Source organism: Podarcis tiliguerta, assembly GCF_965153285.1.
Source record: "Podarcis tiliguerta genome assembly, chromosome: 16".
NCBI lineage: Eukaryota > Metazoa > Chordata > Lepidosauria > Squamata > Lacertidae > Podarcis > Podarcis tiliguerta.
Genome location: NC_139549.1, coordinates 41,040,733 through 41,060,018, shown reverse-complemented (window position 1 = coordinate 41,060,018; position 19,286 = coordinate 41,040,733). Strand labels below are relative to the sequence as shown.

General features: G+C 43.4%; 1 protein-coding gene across 39 annotated transcripts in view; it reads left to right on the top strand.

Annotated features, from left to right (window-relative positions):
• Window positions 1-19,286, top strand: part of CLIP1 (CAP-Gly domain containing linker protein 1) — a 102,810-nt gene that overhangs the window by 2,519 nt on the left and 81,005 nt on the right. For 2 of the 39 annotated variants that reach the window (XM_083419015.1, XM_083419009.1), the window contains exon 1: window positions 13,846-14,000. The exons of 35 other annotated variants lie outside the window; for them this stretch is intronic. The gene's annotated coding sequence lies outside the window, so the exon portion shown is untranslated. Of the gene's footprint in view, window positions 1-13,808; window positions 14,001-19,286 lie in introns of those variants that run through there. 2 more of the 39 variants (XM_083418990.1, XM_083419002.1) reach the window with 2 other exon arrangements.

Sequence of the window (19,286 nt, the reverse complement as noted above, 5' to 3'; positions counted from 1 at the left end):
TAAAAAAAAATCTTTATTTTGTTTCGACTACGGCAGACCAACACGGCTACCTACCTGTGAGAGAGAATGCACATGAGAGCATGCACATGTCTAGTACAATGAAAGGGTTGTGTTTTGTTTCTGTTCAAGTTTGAAAAGGAATTGTAGGTTACGTAAATGGGAGCATATTAAATGTCCCTTTCATATTGGCCTTAATCCTATAGTATCTTAATCTTTAAAATCTGTAAATACTTAACTGCTGTCATACCTCTGACTATGTGAATGTACCAGAAATGTGCAGTGACCCAGAGTTGGAAAGTAAGTAAGGGGACTTAATTTCCTTTAAGATAGTATTGTTTTCCTACTGTTGGAAGGGCTTCCTCTATTTGTACAGTGGAGCCTTGGGTTACGTACTGTCCTCCTTACAAATGCTTTGGGTAATAAGCTCCGCAACCCGGAAGTAGATGCCCCTCGTTGCAAACTTTGCCCCAGGATGAGAACAGAAATGGCGCGCTGGCGGCAGTGGGAGGCCCCGTTAGCTAAAGTGGTACCTCAGGTTAAGAATGGTTACCGCTTAAGAACAGACCTCTGGAACGAATTAAGTTCGTAACCGGAGGTACCACTGTACTTCTTAAAGTAACAGTAAAATGGCAGCTCATGCAGCCTGTCAAAATTGTTTTTAGTGTCCCAGGCAGCATCAGATGTGTAATAGCTTTTCATTTTAAAAACAAACAAGGGCCACATTTTTGTTCTACTGAGGGTTGCTGGATCTATTATTGAAAATTAAAGTGTGGAAATAAGGGGATAAGCATGATATCTATGGGACTGTGATGCTGTAAAGGGTCAGTCCTAACCAGGCTTATGATCAAGGCCTGCTTTGGTATGCCTGTATCTGGGGCCAAGAGATACCATACTCATAACCGGCTCTTCTAATTTTATGTTTTGATACTTGAGTCCAGTTGAATAAAGGAAGGATGCATAGTTGACTTAGTACAGTATTTCTAAATTGCCCAACTAGAATAACTGGAAGAGAAACACATCTAAATAAAATAATTGCACACTGTTTTCAAAGTAGGGTTAATGTAACCAAAGGCATTCAAAGCTTTGTATTTTACATATAATTTAACTAGTAATTTTAGGTAAGGGAAGCTGATTAGGGTTCAGTCTAGTCCTCCTCCCAGTTTACTCCTCCATGCCATGGAATAACTAGCATTGTTTAATCCTTGAGCTGGTGAAATCATGAGTGTAGAGTTTTCTTAATAAGCTGAATCCCTGATGACGGTATGTGTCATGTTTTCATGAATGGTATTAAAAATATATAGGGCAAATGGGCATTGACACATAGACCCACCTCTGAGTACCAGTTAATTTTCACCCCACCCCGCTAATGAAGGTCTTGTAACTCCTGATGATCCCATTATGCTACATGAAAGGGGGATGGAATTCACATTTTCTTACCTAAGTCAGAAGTGGGTGGCTTGCTGGACCATACCAAGGCCCACTCAGTCCTACCTCCTTTGCAAGAATCCCAGTAACCAGCTGCTGTTAGGTAGTCCACTGACAAACTGTGGGCTACCTTCTGACCCCTCTGCATTAAGAATTCTTGGAGATTTCTAACATCCTAAAGGCCATGAATAAGATGCCAAGAAATACAAGATGCCTTACAAACATCTCCTATCATTCTTTGTCTTAACTTTAAATAGTCTATATCTGGCCTATCATATCTCCTCTCAGTCTTCTCTTTTCCAGGCTAAACATACCCAATTGCCTTGTAGCGCTTGGTTTCCAGACCATTGAGTGATTAACTTCAATGAAACTTGCTTGTGAGTAAACCTGTGTAGACATGGGTTAGCTGCTCTGGAGTCTTTCCACATCTGCAAGTGGACCCTAAAAAGCAAGATACAGAAAGTGTGTGTGGGTTAAACTATAGGTATATTTTGGGACTTCATTTGTCTCTAATTTACTTCAGTCTTCTTTGGGGGTTTCATTGGAAGCAGTGAACTAACGCAATTAGAGGGCTTGGCACACAATGTCAAAATGGCCAGGCTTCCCTTCCCTAAACTGAAGTGTTCACCAGCCAAAGAGTTTGTCTCCTCTTATGCTGTTCCTTTCATCCTGCTTGGTGGTGGCTGAGGAAAAAGCATCGTCTTGGTTCCCCGTCAATAAACTTGTCTTGCCCCTTATTTTGCTCTCCTTTCCTTGTATATCCTGCTTGAAAGGATGAACAATGTTCAGTTCAGTTTAGTTGTTGAAACGAGGGTGCAAGTTCTTTAGTGCCTGGGAATTGGCAGAGGGAGGTGTGTGACTCATGAAAGCCACCTTTGTTTATACCCTTGGCGTTCCTGTGGGGAGTATTTCCTAAGTTGTTGGGTTAACATGTTTCCAGCTGCCTCAGCTGGAAAAGGGCTTTTGCAGCACATGGGCGATGATCTCAGCTTCTCTGAGGCATTTTTTTGGCTAGTGGAGGAGTTAACTGTGAACAGCACTCTTGCCCGATAGTGGTGTCTGTGGAGCATGGCAGCCAGCCCTGTTTCTGGCACTAGCTCCACACAGGTTTCTGCTCAAGGGGCTGGGATGCAGAGCAGGAGAATATTGGAAAGGCAGTAGAACACAGATCTCCTTCATCCCCCACCCTCTCGTTCTTCACCCTTATTAGCTGTTTCAAGTTCTAATTAAATTGGTTGCTTGCTCTGCATCTTGAGTGGTTCCTGACGTGTTCCAAACTCTTCAAAAATTGTGCTGGAATATTAAATTAGAAACAGACATTATAGATGCAAAGGAAGCCTGAAGAATTAGAAATTTTCTTTTAATCTTTAAGGGACTTATTCTTCCCTGTTGTTCATAACCTGAGAAATCTGGATCTAATGTGAGGGGGTAGGTGCTGTTCTGGTACTTTGCAGAGTGTTTTCTCAGGGAGGAAATGGGAAATGAATTTAAAAATTCACCCTAACTAATGGAGCTCTTTAGCTATTTTTATTAATAGAATATGTTCTTAAAATCACCTAGGAGAAGGCTTTGGATTCATCCGGAAATCAGTATGTTAGGGTTAATTTGATGCAGGGGGCCTGAGGGCTTGGTTCAGCCTTCTTGACCCTGCTCTCTGGGAGCTGCAGGTCAATGGTCAGTGTGGCCACATCCAACTCTTTTTCTCACATGCACACGCACACACTTCCTGAGCTAATGCATATGCAAATCAGATCAGATGGCGAGGTTATGGAAACATATATAATTTTATTTGAATGTAACCTTTCCACAATTCAAACCATAGTCAAGGTGGCTTACAACAAGAAGAAAATAAATAACTACCACATAATGAAAGTAGTCAGACAGTAAATAAAACATTAAAAAATACCCAACCAAACTGAACAATTTCCACATAAATCTCAAAAAGGTCTAAAAGAAAGATACAAAAAACCAACAGCAACAACGCCCCCCCCCCAAAAACCCCAGCCCAAGAATCTGTTCAGCAGCCTCAGCTTTTGTAGCTGGAGTCAGTCCCAGGCCAGGCAGAAAAATACCTGCAAGGCACGGAACAAGCAGGTTTTCCAGGACTCACAGCCAGGAGGCCATGTCCTCCTGGCTCATCAAATGATTGATTTTATGACTGATAGGGATGAGATACACATTCCTATCAGGGTTGGGAATTCATATCCTCAACACTGTGTCTACTTTTATCTTTTTGCCATGCCACCAAAATGAGAGGGCAGGAGCTTGTTGTTGTTTAGTCGTGGCCGACTCCATGGACCAGAGCACGCCAGGCCCTCCTGTCTTCCACTGCCTCTCGCAGTTTGGTCAAACTCATGTTGGTAGCTTCGAGAACACTGTCCAACCATCTCATCCTCTGTCATCCCCTTCTCCTTGTGCCCTCCATCTTTCCCAACATCAGGGTCTTTTCCAGGGAGTCTTCTCTTCTCATGAGGTGGCCAAAGTATTGGAGCCTCAGCTTCAGGATCTTTCCTTCCAGTGAGCACTCAGGGCTGATTTCCTTAAGTATGGATAGGTTTGATCTTCTTGCAGTCCATGGGACTCTCAAGAGTCTCCTCCAGCACCATAATTCAAAAGCGTCAATTCTTCGGCAATCAGCCTTCTTTATGGTCCGGCTCTCACTTCCATACATCACTACTGGGAAAACCATAGCTTTAACTTATACGGACCTTTGTTGGCAAGGTGATGTCTCTGCTTTTTAAGATGCTGTCTAGGTTTGTCATTTTCCCTTCATGGTTCACTCCCTTGCTGTGGTGAAGGGGCTTGAATAACCCAGAGAAACTATGAGCTATGCCGTGCAGGGCCACCCAAGATGGAAAGGTCATAGTGGAGAGTTTTGACCAAACGTGATCCACCTGGAGCAGGAACTGGCAAGCCACTCCAGTATCCCTGCCAAGAAAACTCCATGGACAAAGGCGGGAGCTTGGGCCCCACTAAAAATTGCACATGGACCAAGGGTTCACTACCCCTGCCCTGATTTAGTGTCTTGAGAAATTCCAAGAGGGGTAGTCACATTAGTCTCTTACAGCAAACATGATGTCGCGTCTTGTAGCAGTATGCCTTTGATGAAGTGGATTGGGGGGGCCATTGAGCCTCCAGGTGGTGCTGGACCACCTCCCTTCAATTCTAACCATTGGCCAGGTTGGCTCGGTTTGATGGAAGTTGAGATCTGACAACATTTGGAGGGTCCACAGATCCCCCATCCCTGAAGGAGACTCCGCTTTGTACAAGCTTGTGTCACAACAAATGTGTTGGACTGTTCTTTTGTACTGTCTTGCCAGCAGTCTTCTCCATATACTAGGTAAGTTGTCTCTGGCAAGTTGAAGGAGGTTACCTGATTCAAATTTACACCCCTGATTTACATAATCCTGATAGGCCTTATCCCAGAGAAAATATCTGAATGCAATGGGAGGACTTCCTGAATAAAGTAAGTGTTCTGAGGGCCACGGGCCTGGTTTGTGGCAAACCATGGCTTCTGGTTTTATGCTGCTGAGATTGCACCTGAGCTGGGAGGGAACAAACTATAGTGCTGGCTTAGAGTTATGTGCAAACCAACACTTGTTTCTTCCAAAACTCACAAGCAATAAGCCAAGAATTAGCCTTGGCTTCCACTCATGGCTTGTTTCAGGGTTATGGCGATGTGCAGACTGTGATCTAGTGGCTAGAGGGCTGAGCTTGGTTATGAGAAACTTGAATTTAACTGAAGGGTGTGGAACTTGTGGCCCTCCAGATTTTGGACTCTTATCTCCCATCAGCCCCAGGCAGCATGAGCAGTGGTTGGGGAGGATGGGCATTATAGTCTAAGAACCTCTGGAGGACCACAGGTTTCCCATTCCTGCTTTAAATTCTCACTCAGCAGTGAAGCTTACTAGGTGGTCCTGAGCTAATTGCTACCCCAGAGGACTGTGGTGTGTTTGAAATGCCACACTTGAATTCTTTGGAGGAAGGTTTGGATAGGAGCATAACAAATATATAGGTTGTAGGACCTGCGGACAAAAACCATGCAAGGTGGCCCAGCCTGTTTCGCCTCCGGAGGCTGAAGCCTCCCTTATCTGGGTTGTGTGACAGCATCCACAAAGCAGCAACAATGGCGGCAGATTCTCTCAAATTGAACTGGTGTTAGCAGCTCACACTTTACTTTCTGCAAGTCTTAGACTTTTAAAAACATCTGCTGTTTTACCTCCCCTGTTAATAAAAGGTGGGAATTTTCTCAAGTTGCTGTTTTGAAATAGCACAAAGATTACTTTACAGACCCATCATCAACCATCTACAGCAGTCCAGAATGTTTTTTAAAAAACCACACAAAGTGTTTTTTTAAAAAAACAAAAACACAAAGTGGAGGCCTGCAGAAGTCAGGCAGCCTTCCAATGTGTCACAGCTTGCCGCTCCTGCATATACTGTAGATATTTTTGGAGGCTCACACCAGGGCTGGGCAACACTCATAACTCAATGAGATTTAAAATCTTTTCTCATTGATTTTATCCATGTCCATGAGCTTCCAAACCCATTACTCTTTAGAGAAAAAGAATATATGATTCCCAGTCCTGAGAATCGGAGAAAAAACACACGTTGTTGCCTTCATTGCTGCAAAATTGAAGATGGAAAGACAGGACCAAAAAGCAAACCTTAGTATTTGGAGATGATACAAGGAAGACTATTTCTTAACTGACTTACAGGCTGGCTGGTACCTTTGCACATGTTTAATCTATTCAGATGTGCAAATGGTTGTGCCTGCGGGTGTTTTCCATGTCCACTTGTTTTTTAAAGTGCTCAAGGATACAACAGGGTCTTTAGAGAGATGTGTCCCCCCCCCCCCCCCGTTTATGTTTGTTAATATCAACTTCAAAAGTTGTTGATGAATAAAGTTCAAACTACCCAGATACTTGGGAAGTCTTTGTGTTTATGTGCCTGGGCAAAGAGAGAGCCATCCTGACTGGGCTGTAGCCGTGGGCTGAGAGAGATCACTGGGTGGCCTTGAGCCTAAATTACCTCACAGGGTTATTGTGAGGATAAAATAAGAGCAATGAACACTGTCTTCAGCAGTAAATAAATATAATAATTATAGAGACTTCATATTGTTGTTAAAGCAAGCACAATAGGCAGATAGCTGGATTTTGCCGGAAGGAGGAACTGTTTTCATATTCTTGTTGGAATGAATTAAATGCTGCTATGATTAGGCAAGGGACTAAAATATAAAAACATTAAAAAGTCAAACAATAATAATCTGATCCAATAAAAAAAGTCACAATAACTTTAAAATAAATCACTTATATCAAATAAAGCAATATTCAGTAATCCCTGTATCGGGAAGTTCTTAATGTTTGATGTTTTACAACGTTTTATATATGCTGTAAGCTGCCTAGAGTGGCTGGGGAAACCCAGCCAGACGGGCAGGATATGAATAATAAAAGTATTATTATCCATTAGAATTTAATAGTAAACAGTAAATTAAATATCAGCAAATAATAATCAAACAGTTTACGATTATCAATTACAAAAAAATTACTAAACTATAATAAATAAAAATAATGGCAAGTCACAGATGACAACCTTGAGTTAGATTAAGAACTTTGAGAACTTAAAAAAGAAAGTCACTTTATCCAGAGCCAGTCTACATATATATTAGCCTATTTTGACCTCTTTTTCTTAATGGTGACATGGACCATTCATAATTTAGGGATATTCTTGACAACTGAGCAGGGCAGAGGGGTGGGGTAAGTGAAGACAAGCTACAACAATTAACTATAACGTTCACTGCTCCTGCTCAGGTGGCACAGAAAAAGCATTTTGGTTTCTAAAATTCATTCTGATTGTGCAGATAAAGCACAACTGATAAAATTATACAGAATGGGGTATTAGTGTGTGAAAATAGTCGATCTCCAATGACCCCCCAGGCATGTGCCTCTAGATGGTGGGGGTGTCTTCACTTGGTTGCAAGTGGCCAATAATGCACCTGGCACCTGCCTAATTCGAACGCTGGTTGTAGTAGCAGTATCGGCATCCCTCTCTGCAGCCTCTCTTGCTCTGCAGCATACATCCCAGCCAAGCCCTTCATCCCTGCTTCCTGGTTAGATCACTCCCAACTCTTAACTTCATAACTTCTAAGATCTCCTTTTCTAACACGTGGAGAGGCCTCACATTTGCATTCTCACACCCATTTCCTTTGATCCTGTGTAGTGGGAACACACACTGAACTCCCTCTGCTCTGAACTCCCTTGTTGTTTATTTCCCCCATGTGGTCATCTCACAAAGAAGTCTGTCTGACTTCATTAACACTTGCTGATTGGGTTAGGATTATAATGTCCAATATACAACCCAGGAAGTGTGCCTGCTTAACTTGCTTTTACATGTGGTGTTACAGAGGATGATGAGTGGTTCTATCACACCTTATTACCCCTGATACCACACTTGGGTCTAGCTATTCCACATACCGGTCCTAATTAAATCCTAACATTAATCAGACACAAGAATTTAGCACCCACGGATATGTTCTATTGAGGAATAGTTAATGGCAAAGTTTTGCATTAATGGCAAAGTTTTGCATTAACAGTTTTTGGCAAAGTTTTGAGCATGCTGTGTTCTGCATATTCTTGCACTGTGTGTCTGTATCTGCTGCCAAGATCAAGTTTTATTCGTCTCTGGTTTGCACATAACTAACCAAGAATGCCATATTGTGGACCCATGCACCTCGTATCTGGGAGGGGTGTGGGAAGAAGTATTAATAGAAGACAAGCACAATCTGAGTTGGATAAAAGTAGGCCACAGCTTTCTTAGGATAGGCATTGGGCATGAATCCATGTTATCTACCAGCCTACCTGCTGGCTGATGAGCTTTTTTTCAACAGCCAGGTTGACGGTTGCTGAGGTCTACCACAGCAAGGATATGATGAACCTCCCCTGGCTGCTGGGGGGGGGGGGGCACAGCCTATCCGACTTTGGGCTTCAGGACAGAAAATGCCACCCACCAAGAGGGTATCCTATATGTTGGGAAGGGCAGTAGCTCAGTGGTAGAGCAGAAGGGCCCGGCGAGGCTGATTGGCTCCCTTCAGTTGCCAGCCTGGCTGCAAGGCATGCAGAGCGCTTCACACCAGCCATAAGTTCCCCTTGCAGCTGTTTGGGGCTACAATGGCTGCTCCTGGGTGCAAAGCAATTGTGTGCCACTGGGCTCTCCATGTATGTTGTAATAGTAGTCCTAGATGGGTAGCTGAAAGGCAGGCAGGAGGTTGATAACCTCAAAGTTAATTTTTCAAAATTAATTTAATGCCAGTATCAAAAATTAAGTTAAAACAACAACAGATCAGGAGAATAGTTCCTACATGGGGTAAAAGTGCATTTTATTATTTTTTCATAATTTTTCAAGTGCTGTTAAAAATAATATTCTACTTTAACTTTCTGATTCTTTTTTTCATATCGTGTATAAAAAAGAAAAGTATTTGTTCAATGCTCAGTTTTTGGTTTTCCAGATACTTGTATTACGATGTGTGTTCTAAAATGTGCCCAAATAGGAATGCGCATTTCGATGAAAAAATTGTTCGTCTCCTGGAGGGCAGTGGTGTCCATGTGCATCCCAGTAAGCATCTCCGGATCCATCCGGTGGTATGAGAACAAATCTGTTTAATTTAATTGGGGTTGTAAATGTAAGACGTAGGCTGCCATCAAATGAGAGTGTTTCCTACTCAGGCCCCTCAATGATAAATGGAACTTGAGCAAAAACAAAACATTTGAATGAATGAGCCATTTGTTTCAATGGGGCTTGCATAGGAGAAATGCTTGGTGGATTGTTCCCATACTTCACCTCTCTAGTTCATGCCATGCTTTTGAATGTCTTAATGCAGGCATTCTTAGATGTACCATGAAAAAGTTTTACTGTTTTTCTATGACTTAGAATATATCTTTTGATGGTACATTTTAAAGAGTTTGCCTCTTTGAGATGTTGCACAGAGATTTAACACATAGCAATTTGAATATAGGGTGGCGCTGTGGGTTAAACCACAGAGTTTAGGACTTGCAGATCGGAAGGTCGGTGGTTCGAATCCACACGACGGGGTGAGCTCCCATTGCTCGGTCCCTGTTCCTGCCAACCTAGCAGTTCGAAAGCACGTCAAAGTGCAAGTAGATAAATAGGTACCACTCCACTGGGAAGGTAAACGGCGTTTCCGTGCGCTGCTCTAATTCGCCAGAAGCGGCTTAGTCATGCTGGCCACATGACCCGGAAGCTGTATGCCGGCTCCCTCGGCCAGTAAAGCGAGATGAGCACCGCAACCCCAGAGTCGGCCACAACTGGACCTAATGGTCAGGGGTCCCTTTACCTTTACCTATTTGAATGTACTGTATGTACTGTATCTTTGTTTGTCCCAAAAAATAGTTCTTGTACAAGCAGGCCTAGGGTGACCTATGGTAGCATAAAACAGCTTCAGTATTAAGACTCTCCCCCCCCCCCCCATCTTTAGCAGACAGAAGATTGTACAGTAAGCGGAATATTTAAGACTGTGGCTTTGTCTGCTCAGAATTCCCATTTGGAGGCAACATGCTGGGTGGATTCAGTGTATGACTATCTTCTTTGTTGTCCTGGCTCCACATACATTTTTACGTTATATGTAAATCCTCCAGTTACTCTGTGGTTTATATATAATGAACTACAGTTCTAGAAAGAATCTGGAGGTTCCTGCTTTGGAATAATAGCAGAAGACATATAATAAATGGAAACCCTAACTTACTAACAAGCATCTTCATTAGTTGTGGTATTATTACTGGCTGTTGCTATATCAGCTGTTAAAAATTTGAGTTTTAAAAATGGAGAAGTCTGATCTTTTCTCCTGACTTCATTTTTTTTGCCCTGTGCTGGTGCTCAGAGTCTGCTCTTCACTCCTTTCCTGCTTCTGTTGCTGCTGCTGCTGCTGCAATGGGGAGGAAACAATCCAGAGTCCGGCTTGTTGTTTCATGGAATTTGGACTCATGGTTTTTTTCTGTCCAGATAAACCTTGGCTTTCATTTGTGGTTTGTTTGGAGAGAAACAAACCACAAGCCCATGTTCCACATAACAACAAATATAACATGGAGTTTGGGGCACCAGCGTGCTGCTTGATCACATTATACCATTATTTTAACTGTAGTTTAATGTAATGCATAAACCAAGTTGTTGTGTCCAAATCTGCATGCCATAACTCAGGATATAACAGTGTGTTGTGAGCTGTTGGCTAATGCAGTGTGCAAATTTTACTGCCTTAGACCAGTGATCTCCTAAACTATCTACCGCCATGGAATTCTTTCCACATCAGTTTGCTCGTGTACATCTGTTGCAGCATTTCTGCAAACAGCAGGAATTTCAAGACATGTTCTGTCTGAGCTGTGTTCGTCTTAGAACATGCTCAGGATCCTGTTTGCAGCTATTTGCTGCAGGGGGGCTCTGTAGTTGTGATCAAGCTATTTTTAAGAGGAGCTTTTAACCATGACTTGTTTCTACACTGAGAAACCCCTGGTAAGCTTCCGAGGAGCTCTTGGATCCGCTTAGAGGGATAAAATTTGTAGCTTGTGTAGCTTGTATGAAAGATTCATGTTATAAAACCATCCAAATGCCGTTTATTTGTGTTGCACTAAGAAAATTAATTTTGCAAAGTTCTTTGAGGATTTATTACAAAAATGTTTATCAAATTTGTTTTTTAAAAAATAAACATTTTAATTTCAGTTACATCTTTTTAAATTTCTGACTGCATAAAAACTTTTGTTAGTTACTGAACCAGTAAATAATAACTTTATATTGTGAATTATCCTGCTTTCACGCTGGTTATGTTGGGATTTTTTTAAAAAAAATTAGTGTAAAGGGAAAAGGTTTTGAAAAGCACTCAGTTTTTCTTTGATAAACTTAGGAAACTGCACGCCACTCCTCCAAGTGAGGAGCAAAGAGGAACTGAAAAGGGCAAGCACTGCTTGCAAATAAAGGAAGTGAGCTGATGTTAATTCGTTTTTAAGTAGCAGAAGAGTTGGCAGCATCAAATGGGGGGAACTATTCAGAACCTAAGGGCAGATGCTGAAATATCAAGTCACCGTTAATATTGGGGAAAGAACACCTAAACTGTCTCTAAAGGGCAGGATCTGATAAAAGTGCAGTGAGGGTGGCACCTCAGGTATGTAGATAGCTGAGTATAGATGGCTTACAGGTGAAACTCGGAGAATTAGAATATCGTGGAAAAGTTCATTTATTTCAGAAATTCAACTTAAAAGGTGAAACTAATATATGAGATAGTCTCATGGCATGCAAAGCAAGATATGTCAAGCCTTTATTTGTTATAATTGTGATGATTATGGCGTACAGCTGATGAAAACCCCAAATTAACAATCTCTAAAATTAGAATCTTAAATGAAATCAGCAAAACAAGGATTGAAAAAAGAGCAATATTGGACCTCTGAGAAGTAGAAGCATGCATATGTACTCAGTACTTGGTTTGGGCCCCTTTTGCATCAATTACTGCCTCAGTGCAGTGTGGCATGGATGCTATCAGCCTGTGGCACTGCTGAGGTGTTATGGAAGACCAGGATGCTTCAATAGCAGCCTTCAGCTCTTCTGCATTGCTCGGTCTCATGTCTCTCATCTTTCTCTTGGCAGTGCCCCATAGATTCTCTATGGGGTTCAGGTCAGGCGAGTTTCCTGCCCAATCAAGCACAGTAATTCCATGGGCACTGAACCAGGTTTTGGTACTTTTGGCAGTGTGGGCAGGTGACAAAGTCCTGCTGGAAAATGAAATCAGCATCCCCATAAAGCTCGTCTGTGGAAGGAAGCATGAAGTGCTCCAAAATCTCTTGGTAGACGGCTGCGTTGACCCTGGACTTAATGAAGCACAGTGGAACAACACCAGCTGATGACATGGCTCCCCAAATCAACACAGACTGTGGAAACTTCACACTGGACTTCAAGCAGCTGGCATTGTGTGCCTCCCCATTCTTCCTCCAGACTCTGGGTCCTTGGTTTCCAAATGAGATGCAAAAGCTGCTCTCATCAGAAAAGAGATTTGGGGAGCCATGTCATCAGCTGGTGTTGATCCACTGTGCTCAGGCTTCTGTCAGTCATTCAGTTGTCATTGTCATTGTCTACAGGTGCATACCTCCTTGGGCCCACTGACCCCTCCCTCTGTTCCCTCCCCTCACCCTCCCCACTCCACCCATCAGAACTTCTTCAACCTTCCTCTTTCTGCCACTCCTGCAGATTCTGAGGCCAAGTGGTCACCACTTTTGGAGGCCTCCTCCTCTCCATGCGGCTCCTCTTTCTGCCCTTGCCAACTCCTCATGCTAATTGGTGGTGGCAGTGGATCCCTAGGTTGGCTGAGAAAGGAAGAAGGTAGCCAATAGAGGCACTGGCCAGCCTGTGGATCTGGTTCCCAGGGACAGGGCCCCTGCGGCTGGCAGGGGAAAGAGCCAGCAGACTGCTGCAGCCACCACTTTTCACACTGTAGTTCACACTCACATGAACTACTGTGTGACGACAGGCAAGAGCAAATATATCGACTTCATTATTGCAGACGTTATAGTAGAAGTGCAGTAGGTTTGTTGTTTTGACTTGTTTCCCTCTGTCAGGAAAAAATACTTTCCTGTGTTATAACCATACGCAACAATATTGTATAACCATTTATTTATTTTAAACATTCATATCCTGCTTTTTAGTCAACAAGCCCCAGACTAGCTTTCATTAATGCTGCCTTTCTGTCAAGCACTCAAGACATAATACACTTTAAAAATACTTATGTAGAACAACAGAGTCCTCTCAGGCCAGCTGATGATCTTGAGGAGCTGATGACACAAACTCACCTGGGCTTCCTATCTTCTGCCTTCCCTTAGGGCACACAGGTTTCAAGGTGCCCCTGGGAAGGTGGGGAGGGACTCCTGCTCTGGAGGCTAGGACCCAAACCAATGGATTCAAGTTACAAGAAAGGAGATTCTAACGGAATCCCTTGGGACGGTCTCCTTTGGGACGTTGTGGACTCTCCATCCTTGGAGGTTTTTAAGCAGAGGTTGGATGGCCACCTGTCATGTTTGAGATTTCTGCATTGCAGGGGCGTCAGGCTGGATGACCCTGGGGTCCCTTCCAACTCTACAAGCCTATGATTCTATGAATATATAAGTAATATATTGGGAATTATAGCCCCTGTTCTTCTAAAGAAAGCAGTAACAAGGCTAGCATCGAGGAGCTTTTCCTTCCTTTCCCTGGAATGGCAGAAGCTGGAGAAACATTCCCCCTCTCGTCTCTACTGAGCCTGACCAGCAGTGGCATTCCAAGGCATCTTCTTGCAGACATTCCTGAATGCTTGGCTATGAGGTCAGAGACAATGAAGTCATAATACAAAAGGCAGGAGTGAGGAGAGAGCCCACCCCCTCATGGACTTAACTGTGCACTCTGGTGCTGCTAATTAAAGAGCACAAGCTGAGGGAATTTCAGGCTGCAGCACTTGAAGCTTTCCAAGCCACTCAAGGATCTGATCCCCTGGAAGCTGCCTTAGATATTGGTGTTGTGAATAACAGAAATAAAGCAACCATATCTCAGTTTGGGTAGGTAACTTAAAGAACTTCAGGCTTTAAATAGACTTTTTGTTATTTCATATCTCTGCATATGGTTCAGCTGTTACTTCCACAAAAGATCGCCTTGTGGCAGAAATCCTTAAAGGTTGCAACTTTTTAGCTGAATATGACCTGCTGCAATAATTCCACTTCTGCTCTTTGGACACACTGGACTCTCTACTGCTTTCTGTATCAGAGAAGTTCCATCTGTCTTATATTTTCCTGTGCATGTAATATGTTGCTGGGCTTAAAATTTAATTTCCCAATAGTTTGCTTCCACTTAGCATTGCTTTTGACTGCCAACCTTACTGTATTAAGACTGACAAAAATTAGATTCTCACATATTAATGTGCAAGCCCACCAAGCAGTTAAGTTCTGGGGACGGCCTGTTTCATGTGCCTCTTCTGCCTGGCGTAAGAAGGGGTGGGGAAGCAGAATATGACCTGCCTGCTTTTTGAAAATAGTATGAGAACCTCAATGGGGAGTGGACCCCTTTTCCCTAAAAACAGCACCTGGTGGGCATTTGATGCCTTGGACTTGACAGACTTGTGGGGAGAGGAAGCTGCATTATTTGCTAAGCGAAGTCGAAGCTGGCTTGAATGGCTGTAGTTTTTATTGGTCTTCCTGTCTTCTTTCAGACATGTTAGGTGACCTAACATGCATTTGTGAAAGTGTATTTCACATTTTTTCCACCTTTTTAATCCCTCTTTTTCGTATTAAATCAGTTTTACTCTCAATGCATTTTTTAAATGAGCTTCATGCAATTCTTTTTCCTAATTGCCTAGGAGATGTTGAGCTATCCTACAGTTTATGGAGTTGATGACTCCTTTGAGAAGACAATACACAGAGTTGGTATAGCTCTTGGACTAGTTATCATTCAATACTAGCATTTGAATGAAGAAAGAGTGGGTGAAGGGAAAATTGGTGAGTGGGAAAATCCCTAGTATTCTGCTGGCATGGGAGGAAATCTGTTCCAAAGCTAAGGAGATGAGACATTCTAAAAAACAAACCACCCGCTTCTTATCATCACAAAGAAATCAGCTGAATCTGAACAGCAGCATTACTTCCTCTGACCCCAGGTATCATGGTCAACATAAGTGTTCAAGGTACCTGAATCAAGCTGTTTTCAGTGATCCATTTGGTGCATTATGTTCTTGTGGGTTTGATAAGCAAAACTGAGATGCATAATTCTATAATTCTATGAAGTTGAAAAAGCTAATGAAAGTGACTTCAGCTCGTAGCCATCTGCACCCTTATCTGGACAGGAATAACCTAACTCAGGCTTCCTCAACATCAGCCCTCCAGATGTTTTGTGACTACAATTCCCATCATCCCTGACCACTGGTCCTGCTAGCTAGGGATCATGGGAGTTGTAGGCCAAAAACATCTGAAGGGCCGAGGTTGAGGAAGCCTGGCCTAACTGCTGTTATCTTATGCTCTGGTGATCTCTAGGTTAGATTACTGCAATGTGATATATGTAGGGCTGCCTCTGAAGATGGTTTAGAAACTTCAGCTAACGCAGAATTCAGTGGCCAGGTTGCTCACTGGCTTGAGCATCTCACATTGATGCTCACTGGCTTGAGCATCAAGCAAGATGGCTTGAGCATCTTACATTGATTCTGGCCTGACTGCATTGGCTACCAATTAGTTTCTGGGCCCAATTCAAAGTGCTGGTTTTGACCTATAAAGCCTTAAATGGCTCAGGACCCCAATACCTCTCTCCATATGAACTACCCAGACCCTGAGGTCACCCTATGAAGCCCTTCTTTGTGTGCGCCCACATGAAAGGTCTGGAGGGTGGCAGCATGAGAACAGGCCTTCTCTGCAGTGGCGCCCAAGGAATGCTCTCCCCCCCATGCAGGTGAAAACATTCTTCATCAGCCAGGCCTTTGGCTGATTGACATCCGATGCCCTTTTAAATGTGTTGTGGAAGGGGGAGTTACTGGGTTGTCTTTGTTCTTACTTTTGTTATGTATTTTGTGTTTTTTGTATTATACTTTTATGTTGTGAACCATCCTGAGACCTATGGGTGTAGGTTGGTATACAAATGTATTAAAGAACAACAACAGCCTAACCCCGACACCAGGCAGCCTGCTGAAAGATTTTGTTGGTGTTTTGCTTGCTGCGCTGATCTGTATGTTCAGCAAGATCACTTGACAAAGCTCTCCTTAGACGGCATCATTCCGGACTGCCAGGACAGGGTGGCATTTCTAAATGTTGCCTTGTGTTTAAACAAAAAAGCAGGCTTATTTCATGTAAGAAAACTGGCAGCTTAGGGAAAGTGAGATGGTGAGGGAGAGAAGGGAAACATATGAAAAGAAAATAGAAAAGCAAATGGGCAGTTTGGCTAAATGATGCAAAAGCAAAGCTTTTGGCAAAATGGCTTTGATTCCCGGACTGTCCGTGGGCCGGATTGAGAAGGCAATTGGGCCGGATCCAGCCCCTGAGCCTTAGTTTGCCTACCCCTGGACTAGGACACGAGAGGCTCGGGTTTGAATCTTGGGCCAGTTATTGTCTACTGCCACTGGGCAGTTGTGAGGACAGGAAGGAGGAGAACCAGGTACACCTCCTTGGGCTCACTGAAGTGAAAGGTGGGATATAAATGTATTAATAATCAGTCCCTGGTCTTGGAGCTTATGCTAACCTTTGCTCCTTTTAATATTCAATAATACTGAGGATGTGAGGTAATGTGTGAAAGGGCTGCAAGGAAGGGTCATGAGAAATGGGACAGTGCGTAGAGAGGGTTGGATGGTATTTGGATCCTCTTCAGACCTTTGATTCTGTTATGCTTAAACAAGGATTACTGGGTTTGTTCAACATGTCCCTGAACTTTGGGTTTCTCAAAGCTGCAAGGAAAGTGTATGGAGACAACTGCTTTTTGTTTGTATCTGGTGCTGGCTGCTGATTGTCAGATGGCCTAGAGAGACCTTTGGCCTGACTCCATAGGATTGCTGCTGTGCTCTTAGAATTAATGAGATAGTGAGGGGCATTTATCCTGAACACTGACATTCAATTAAAATAAGGCTGTAGAATGCGGGTTACCATGCACAACATCTAAAGTTTGGACCCTCTAAAGGGAATTTGAGGGGAAAACCTGAGATTCTGAATATAAGGTTTCATTTTAGCCCTGTAATTTCCTTGATAGCCATATAAGCATCAATGGAAATCAATTGCTGCTTAAGTTCCTCCCCTTTCCTTGTGACTGGGCTATGGTTTATTCTCTTGTTGATTTCCCTAGCAGATGAACTGTTAATGCTCTGCATGCCAGTTATTCTCCTCGCCCCATAAGCACTTCTTGTGGTCAATCTGCTGGAATTATCATTTGAAGGGTTTCAGGGGGTGCTTTAGCTGAAGGGATTAACACTGCTGGCATTAGACTAAATGAATTGTGGCTTTTAAGGGCCTGTGAAATACCAGGGAATAGAAGTGCTTCCCCTTCCTCCACATGGAGAATCTGTTTTGGGGGACCATCTGTAAATTCTCTTATGCTTTTAAAGGCCTTTTTCATCCATTTTCCCTTGTCACTCTGTGCACTCTATTAACAAGTGGCCGATCTCGCAACTCACCCATTGACTGCCTTCTTGCAGCAGGGCAAGCCAGGATTGTTGGAGCTTAATGGGCAATGTGCTGGTGCTTGTTGCTTGGGTGCGCCCGCTGTGCTCCTCCCCTGGTGTGAGGGGGAGAAATGGACCAGAGAGCTGCCATTAAAACTAGGCTACCTACCTGTGATGGCCAGATCCAGTACCCTGGTTTGTAGCTCCCTAGCAAGCCAGCATCATAAACCAAGAACACACTGTGGCCAGAGGCAGGGGCAGCACAGTCCATTTTGCCACTGTAGGTGAAATAGGAAGCTGCCCCTCTCTCTCTCCCAAGCGCCCCCCCAAAGCTGGGGTCCTGGCTGCTGCTACCTTTCCTCACTTCTTGTTGTGGTGGGGTAGGAGGCACTTGTGGAACTCTGGCGCCCCCGTAAACATCTCCTGCCCCCCCGCTCATCACCAGGTCATCCATGCACACCCAAGCCCTGACGTTAATATTATTTTGTATAGGGCTTTCTTGGTATATGCGTCACTTCACAGAATAACATAAGCAAAAGAAGATGGGTCCCTGCCTCAAAGAGCATACAATTCAATACTAAGGGAAAGCACAAAGCAGGGTTGGGGCGGGGAGGCCTGTCCTTCAAACTCTGCTAACATATTTATTTTTGGTATATAAATTCCATTATAATTTATGATTTTACAGCATACTTAAAGCAAAAAAATACAGTAAACCTATTAAAAGTACCAAATAACAATCAATGCAACACACAAGTAAAGTAGCAAAGCCAAACACTTCATTTCCAATGTTTCAAAATACAAAATGCCTTGGGGAATAAAGAGGTTGGGCACCAGGCAAGCCTCCTCAAGCTGAGCCCACAGCCCCCTCCTTTGCTGCCCCCTGAATTGCACCGAGTCAGGATGGCTAGCCTGCCTTGCTAGCAGCCAAACCACGGGTGGCTAAAGCTGTCTAGTTTTTTAGTTTTTAATGTGCTGTCTCCTGATGTCTTACTTTCTGAATTTCTTACTTTAACTCCTATCGTAAGCTGCCTCAGGCATCTTAATGGAAAGGCAGGAACTAAATGTTTTAAATAAAATAAATGATAAGAGAGGTAGCACGTTACAGTTAGCTTTTGGCGGTGGGCATATTGCTATGGAGGACAGCAAGAAGAACAGGGTCATCTAAAGAGAACAGGGCAGCTGAGGGCCACAGAGTTGATGGAGTGAGGGTCATGCAGACAGATATAATGGGACATAAGGGTGCCGAAAGAGGAGAGGAAAAGTCCCAGGACGGTTTGGGAGGCTCTGATCCAGATTTTGTGCTTAACAGCAGCAAGTCCCTGAACATTGCACAAAATGGTAAAAGAAGCTGCCTGTTTTTGTTTCCCAATAAATATTCAAACAAAAGTTTGAAACCCATCTGGGGGCAAGAGGAGTGGAAGATGTGTGCAGAGTTTGCTTCTGTTCCTACTGAGGAGCATTCTGTCCTCTTATAATACATTTCCATGCCAGGCCAGAGTATTGCTAGCAGTCCTAGAGGATGACCTAAAAATGCTGCAAGCTCAGAGACTTGTGCTGCTGCCAGGACACTCTGTGCCCACTGTAGACCAGGATCTGCATTCCATAACCTGTATGTCAAGTTCTGAGAAAACAGTTGAGCAACCAAGTTGCTTTTTCGAAACCATTTCAAAACTTCTCTGCCTCCTCTAAGTGCTCCTTGTAGGTGATTTAATTGTTCTCACCT